Raw genomic sequence first — 8,703 nt, 5'->3', positions numbered from 1 at the left:
CCACATTTAAAATTAGTTTCAGTGATTCCTTTCAGTTGCGTGCATCTAACATTGTCAATGTAAGTCGATCTTTGTGTTCTGATTTAGGACTTATCCAGATAGTGAAGTAACAACTTCACAATCCTCTCTGCCTCCTAATTCAAACTCAACAAACCTGAAGTAGAAACACAAACAAAAATTTGGTTTGAGTTAGTTCTTGGGACAGATTACTTGGCACGCAGATCCATTAATTATCACTTCTACTATTCACTCATCATCTCGTGCATAATGCTAAATTAGGGGGATTGTTCTGAAAATTTCAGGAATAATTATGTTAAGCTGCATTGCAAAAGTAGACATTAACCTTGACAGTGCTGAGTATCTCTGTATACTGTACCTCAAATCAGTATTACTTATTATCATTAAGGATCATTAATTAAACTATTCCTTGAATATTTCCCCAAATATCACTTGTATTTTTGCTTTGTACTGATATGTTACTCCCCCTCCCACAACTATTTAAGAGGTTACTTATCACTGAGAAAATCCAAAACTTTCAGTAGATGATAAGGAATCTGACACAAGTTTTGTATCAAATAAGTAGCACTGCACAGTATTAAGTGACTGTTCTACATTCGCGTTTGATCAGAAACGAAGTTAATTCAATTTACTCTGGTGTCATGATGGACTTAATAGAAGAAGCTGGAAGGTACAAAACCATGGCCCATTCTGAAGAGGGTAACTGAAGTGATGATTGATACTCCTAGAAAGACAAGAGTCATTGGCAAGATGCATCCAAACCTACATCCTGCTTGTATTCTGCTTGTATTTGGGAGTTGAATCTAGATATTATGGATTCCACAGTTAACTACTGTCAAGATAGGCTGTAATATTAACTCTTCGAGAAAAGTTACATAGAACTGAAGAATCAAAATATACTTGCTGAGCTGGAAGGTTTGTTTTCAGATGTTTCACTATACTACGTAACATCCTCAGTGAGCCTCCGAATGAAGCACTAGTGGTGTAGCCTGCTTTCTATTTGTAGGTTTGGGTTTCCTTGGGTTGGTACTGTCATTTCCTATGGTGACATCATTTCCTATGGTGATGTCATTTCCTGTTCTTTTTCTCAGGGGGTGAGAAATGGGATCCAAGTCAATGTGTTTGTTGATAGAGTTTCGGTTGGAATGCCATGCTTCTAGGAATTCTTGTGAATGTTTGAGGCTTGTCCTAAGATGGATGTGTTGTCCTAGTCGAAGTGATGTCTTTCCTCATCTGTATGCAATCAACCCAACATCCACTAATGAAGTTGCATTAGAACATCATTGCAACGAGCCAATGAGCCAACACACACTGCAGCACAGAGGAACTACGCAGAGCAGAGGAAAATCACTTATACAGTGTATTAAAAAAGAACGGATACCCAATGAACACAGTCTGCCATTTCTGAAGAACAAACCCAAACAAGCAGACAAAACATGTCCAGAAACCCCAGCCACTCTCCCCTACATCAAAGGCATCTTTGAAATGACTGCCAGACTACTCAAACCTCTTGGCAACATGGTAGCCCACAAACACACCAACACACTAAAATGGCAGCTAATGAACAGACCCTATACAGACAACAAACAACACTAATATCACATACAAAATACATGGCAAGAACTGTAACAAACACTACATTGGACAAACAAGCCAAAAACTAGCCACCAGGATACATGAACATCAACTGGCCACAAAAAAGACATGACACGCTTTCACGAGTATCCTTACATACAGATGAGGAAGGACACCACTTCGACTGGGACAACACATCCATCCTAAGACAAGCTGGAATTCCTGAAAGCCTGGCATTCCAACCGAAACTCTATCAACAAACACATTGACTTGGATCCCATTTATCACCCCTGAGAAAAAGAACAGCAAGTGGCATCACCATGGGAAATGGTATCACCACAGGAAACTACATCACCAACCTGATGAAACTCAAACATATAAACAGAAAGCAGACTACAATACCAGTGCTTCATCCAGAGACTCACTGAAGATGTTACCTAGTATGGTGAGAGTAGGAGTGGGAGGAGCGACTGTGAAGACCAGTGGCATGACGAGAAGGTAATATTTAAATATATAAACTTACGTCAGGAGTTTCAGGTACATACTTTGGCAGTGACCGAATTCCAAGACACTACCCGCCCTCCTCCTCTAATCAAAAAAAACTCGTGTGTTGCAAAGGTAAGGCACTTCAATTGATATTTCTTGGTGTTTCGTGTGATTGATTAAAAGTTTGCTACTAGTTGGTTAGTTGAATAAGACCATAGAGAAGTACTAACAATTGTTTAAATTAATTAAATAATTGAGATGGCTGGGCAGGTGATGTGCTGTAGCTGTATGATGTGGGAGCTGGCTGATCCCATTGTGAATGGCAGTGACCACATCTACAGCAAGTGTTGGTTGCTGGAAGAACTCCGGCTCAGAGTTGATGATCTGGAATCTGAGCTTCAAACACTGCGGCACATCCGGGAGGGGGAGAGTTACCTGGACGCTTTGTTTCAGGAGGCAGTCACACCTGGGAGATTAAGTAATTCACAATCAGTTAGTGATCAGGGACATCAGAATGTGACTGTAAGTGAGGCAGGTAGGGGATTCTGAGTTCAGGAGTGCAGGAGACTCAGCCCTTGACCTTGTCCAACAGGTATGAGATTTTAGCTCCCTGTATGGATGAGGAGAAGGACAGAATGAGCCAGCTGACCACTGCACCATGGTACAGAAGGCCATTCAAGAGGGCGTGAGCAAAAAGACAACTAGTTGTTATAGAAGATTCTATAATTCGGGGGACAGATATTATCCTTTGTGAGCCGGATTGGGAGTCCCACATGGTGTGCCGCCTACCTGGTGCCAGGGTGCAGGACATTTAGATTAGATTACTTACAGTGTGGAAACAGGCCCTTCAGCCCAACAAGTCCACACCGACCCGCCAAAGTGCAACCCACGCAGACCCATTCCCCTACATTTACCTCTGCACCTAACACTACAGGCAATTTAGCATGGCCAATTCACCTAACCTGCACATCTTTGGACTGTGGGAGGAAACCAGAGCACCCGGAGGAAACCCATGCAGACACGGGGAGAACGTGCAAACTCCACACAGTCAGTCGCCTGAGGCGGGAATTGAACCTGGGTCTCTGGCGCTGTGAGGCAGCAGTGCTAACCACTGTGCCATCGTGCCGCCCACTATTTCTGAACAGCTTGAAAGGATATTGGAGCGGGAGGGAGAGGATCCAGTTGTTGTGGTCAACATTGGCACTAACAACATAGGCAAGGCTAGGAAGGAGGACCTGTTTGGGGATTATCAAGCACTGGGAAGGACATTGAAGAACAGGTCCTCGAGGGTCACCATCTCTGGATTGCTGCCCGAGCCACGTGCCAATTGGCATAGGGATAAGAAAATTAGGGAAGTAAATACGTGGCTCAGAGATTGGTGTGGGAAAGAGGGATTCCACTTCATGGGACATTGGCATCAGTTTTGGAGTTGGGGGTGATCTGTACTGATGGGACGGTCTCCACCTGAACCGATCTGAAACCAGTGTTCTGGCAAAAAGGATAAATAGGGTGATCACTAGGACTTTAAACCTGTGAGTAGGGGGAAAGGGAAGGGAAAAGGAAAGCAACAGAGTATGGAGTCAAGTAGAAGGATAAGCAGCAGGTTAACGTGTGTGCAGGGTTTAAGTGCAAGGCAGACTAGGAACGAAGCAAAAAGGAAGGATAACTTAGGACATATTACTAGAGGTAATGGAAATCATGAGGTTAAGAAGATTAGCATTAAGATGCTTTACCTGAATGCTTGTAGTATTTGTAACAAAGTAGATGAATTAACAGCACAAATCATCGTGAATGATTATAATGTGGTAGACATCACAGAGACATGGTTGCAGGGGGTTCAGGACTGGCAGTTACACATCCAAGGATTTACAACTTATCGAAAAGACAGGGAAGTGGGTAGAGGGGGAGGGGTTGCCTTGTTAGTAAAGAATGAGATTAAATCTATGGCACTGAACGACATGGGGTCAGATGATGTGAAGTCTGTGTGAGTGGAACTGAGGAACCAGAAAGGCGAAAAAATCCATAAAGGGAGTTATGTACAGACCTCCCAGCAGTGGTCAGGACCAGGGGCACAAGTTGTACCAGGAAATAGATGGGCCATGTCGGAAAGGCAAGGTCACGGTGATCATGGGGGACTTCAATATGCAGGTGGACTGGGTGAATAATGTTGCTGGTGGATCCAAAGAAAAGGAATTCATGGAATGCTTACAGGATGGTTTTTTGCACAGGGGAGCAGGCTATTCTGGGCTTAGTGCAATGTAATAAATTGGACTTTATAAAAGATCTTAAAGTCAGGGAACACTTAGGAGGTAGCGATCATAATATGGTAGAGTTCAGTCTGCAGTTCAAAAGAGAGAAGGCAAAATCAGATGTAATGGTGTTACAGTTACATGAAGGTAATTACAGAGGCATGAGAGAGGAACTGACGAAAGTTAACAAGAAGCAGAGCCTAGTGGGAAAGACAGTAGAGCAACAATGGCAGGAGTTTCTGGGTATAATTGAGGACACAGTACAGAGGTACATCCTAAAGAAAAGAAAAATTATCTGGGGTGGTGGTGGTGGTGGTGGTGGGGGGGGGTGCGGGGAAGAAGGTGGTGGGAAGTTGGAATTGACAACCATGGCTGACGAAGGAACTCAGGAAATGTATCACAGAAAAAGAGAGAGCCTAGAGCACTGGGAAATCAGAAGGTTGGGAAGGCTACAAAACAAACAGAAAATAATAAAGAGAGAAATACAGGAGGAGAGAATCAAATATGAAGGTAAGCTAGCCAGTAATATTAGAAATGAGAGTAAAAGTTTCTTTCAATACATAAGAAACAAACGAGAGGCAAAAGTAGACATTGGGCTGCTCCAAATTGATGCTGGAAGGCTAGTGATGGGAGATAAGGAAATAGTTGAAGAACTTAATAAATACTTTGTGTTAGTGTTCACAGTGGAAGACGTGAGTAATATCCCAACAATTAAGAAGAGTCAAGGGGCAAAGTTGAGTATGGTACCCTTACAAAGTAGAAAGTACTTGATAAGCTACAAGGTCTAAAACTTGATAAATCTCCTGGCACCGATGGGCTACATCCTAGAGTTCTGAGGGAAGTGGCTGAGGAAATGGCGGAGGCGTTGGTTGTAATCTTTTGAAAATCACTGGAGTCAGGGAAAGTCCCAGATGATTGGAAAATCGCTGTTGTAACCCCCTTGTTCAAGAAAGGATCAAGACAAAAGATGGAAAATTATAGACCAATTAGCCCAACCTCGGTTGTTGGTAAAATTCTAGAATCCATTGTTAAGGACGAGATTTCTAAATTCTTGGAAGTGAAGGGTTGAATTAGAGGAAGTCAGCATGGATTTAGTAAGGCGAGGTCGTGCCTGACAAACCTGTTAGAATTCTTTGAAGAGGTAACAAGTAGGTTAGACCAGGGAACCCAGTAGATGTTATCTACCTAGATTTCCAAAAGGCCTTTAATAAGGTGCCTCACAGGAGGCTGCTGAGTAAGGTGAGGGCCCATGGTGTTCAAGGTGAGCTGCTGGGATGGATTGAGGATTGGCTGTCTGACAGAAGGCAGAGAGTTGGGATAAAAGGTTCTTTTTCAGAATGGTAGCTAGTGACAAGTGGTGTCCCACAGGATTCAGTGTTGGGGCTGCAGCTGTTCGCTTTATATATTAATGATCTAGATGAAGAGACTGGGGGCATTCTGGCAAAGTTCATCAATATTACAAAATTAGGTGGACAGGCAGTTAGTTCTGAGGAGATGGGGAGGCTGCAGAAAGATTTAGTTTAGGAGAATGGTCCAAGAAATGGCTGATGAAATTCAACGTGAGCAAATGCGAGGTCTTGCACTTTGGAAAAAAGAACACAGGCATGGACTGTTTTATAAACGGTGAGAAAAGTCATAAAGCCAAAGTACAAAGGGATCTGGGAGTGCTAGTACAGGATTCTCTAAAGGTTGACTTGCAGGTTGAGTCTGTGGTTAAGAAAGCAACAGTAATGTTGTCATTTATCTCAAGAGGGTTGGAATGTAAAAGCAGTGATGTGCTTCTGAGAGTTTAGCAAGCTCTAGTTAGGCCCCATTTAGAATACTGTGTCCAGTTTTGAGCCCCACACCTCAGGAAAGACATACCGGCACTGGAGCGTGTACAGTGGAGATTCACACAGATGATCCCCAGAATGGTCGGCCTAACATACGATGAATGGCTGAGGATCCTGGGATTGTATTCGTTAGAGTTTAGAAGGTTGACGGGAGATCTAATTAAAAAAACTTACAAGATAATACATGGCTCAGAAAGGGTGGACGCTGGGAAATTGTTTCTGTCAGGCGGGGATATTAGGACTCATGGGCACAGCCTTAGAACTGGAAGGAGTCAATTTAGAATGGAAATGAGACATTTCTTCAGCCAGAGAGTGGTGGGCCTGTGGAATTCATTGCCACGGAGCACAGTGGTGGCCGGGACGTTAAGTGTCTTCTAGGCAGAGATTGATAAATTCTTAATCTCGCAATGAATTAAGGGATAAGAGGAGAGTGCGGGTAAGTGGCGTCAAAATGCACATCAGCCATGATTGAATGGCAGAGTGGACTCTATGGGCTGAATGGCCTTACTTCCACTCCTATTTCTTATGGCGACGAAACATCTGAAAATAAACCTTCCAGCTCAGCGAGCAAACCTACATTCAGGACCTCAACCTGAGCTACAAATCTTCTTTAAAGTTGCTAATCAAAACATATATTTGTAGAAATGCTAGATAATATATAGATTCATACAACACAGTAAAATGTACATCCCCAAGTATAATGAATATATTTAAACACTTTTTTTGAAGACATACTTGTCTTTATTCTTGATCTGATCAAATCAGACTTGTCATTATAACTGCAATTTTAAGTGATCAAAGGTTTCAATGCTTCTCCTAAGACTGATGTTTTCGCTGATTATTTTTTCTTTTGTGCCTAATTGCCCTTGAACTGAATGGCTTGCTCAGCCATTTGTGGGGGCAGATGATCAACCACATTACTATGGGTCTAGAGTAACAGGTAGGCCAGACCAGGTGACAATGGCAGATTTCCTTCCATAAAGGCAGCACGGTGGCTTGGTGGTTAGCACTGCTGCCTCACAGCACCAGGGACTCGGTATTCCAGTCTCTTCCCCTCGTCCAGAGATCTACAGGTGAGGTGGATTAGCCATGGGAAATGCAGAGTTTACAAGAATAGGGTAGGGGCGGTGGGTTGCTCTTTGAAGGGTCACTGTGAACCCGATAGGCCGAATAGGCTGCTTCCACACTGTAGGGATTCGATAAAGTATAGCTAACCTTCTCAGCTGCTTCATTCATTACTAGCCTGCCTCATCTTTTATTGGAAGATTTGTTTTCATTGTCCTTTTTGACTTTCTCATCGATAGTGTTGCACCTCAGTGACAACAGAAGACAGATATGAGGAGTTTGTTTGCACTTACTGTACCTACTCGTCCTCAGCAGCTCTCAGCTTCTCCACTGCCTCTGTGTTTTTGGGTTTTTTGCCGAGTTCCTGAGCCAGTCATTGCTTCGGACTGAACCACGATTGGACAATCCTACTGGAACTTAGATCACCCACTTCCATCCAATCCTCTCCGTTTCTGTCCATCCTCTGCTGAAAGCCTGGTCCATGTTTCAATTCCCTCCAGAAGTGAAAACTCCAATCCTGCCCTGACCAAACCCATCCTCCACAAACTTGAACTCATTCAAATTTCTGCCACCTATTTCCTGCTCATTCATCAACATTTGAACAATGTTAGCTTTTCAGTCCTTCAAGGTTTCAATTTTAAAATTCTCTCAAGCTCATGCACCAGTTCTTCCATGGCCACGAGTCTCTTGTCTCTGTAATTTCCTTCAGCCCCACAAAAATCACACATCCATGTTCTCCTAATCTGACCACTTATGCATTCTCAAAATTCATCACCTCCACACTGAGTGTCATGTAGCCATCGATCTAAGATCTAAATAGTGGAATTCACTCCTTAAACCTGTCCACCTTTCTTTCTTTATTTAAGATGCTCCTTAAAACATTTTCAAAGAACAAAGAACATTACAGCATAGGAACAGGCCCTTCGGCCCTCCAAGCATGTGCCAATCCAGATCCTCTATCTCAAGCTGCCACCTATTTTATAAGGATCTGTATCCCCCTGCTCCCTGCCCATTCATGTATCTGTCTAGATACATCTTAAATGACACAATCATTCCCGCCTCTACCACCTCCACTGGCAACACATTCCATACATCCAACACCCTCTGCGTAAAGAACTTTCCACATATATCTCCCCTAAACTTTTCGCGTCTCGCTTTGAACTCGTGACCTCTAGTAAATGAGTCTCCACTCTGGGGAAAAAGTTTCTTGCTATCCACCCTGTCTACACTTCTCATGATTTTGTAGGCATCAATCACATCCCTCAATCAGTCATGCTTTGATCACCTTTTTTGACTTGGTGTTTTCTTGTCTGATGACATTCCTGTGAATTATCTTGCAATTTGTTTTTGCTTTTAAGGCACTATATGAATGTAAGTTGTTATTTTCTCTTTCATTCACTTATGATAGTGTTTGCCTTTCATTTTACCATTCCCTTTCTTCAGTAACGTTAGATTCCATCCATGTTGATCTCACACCC

Source organism: Chiloscyllium punctatum, chromosome 27 (assembly GCF_047496795.1).
Source record: "Chiloscyllium punctatum isolate Juve2018m chromosome 27, sChiPun1.3, whole genome shotgun sequence".
Taxonomy (NCBI): domain Eukaryota; kingdom Metazoa; phylum Chordata; class Chondrichthyes; order Orectolobiformes; family Hemiscylliidae; genus Chiloscyllium; species Chiloscyllium punctatum.
Note: the sequence above shows the minus strand (reverse complement) of the source record.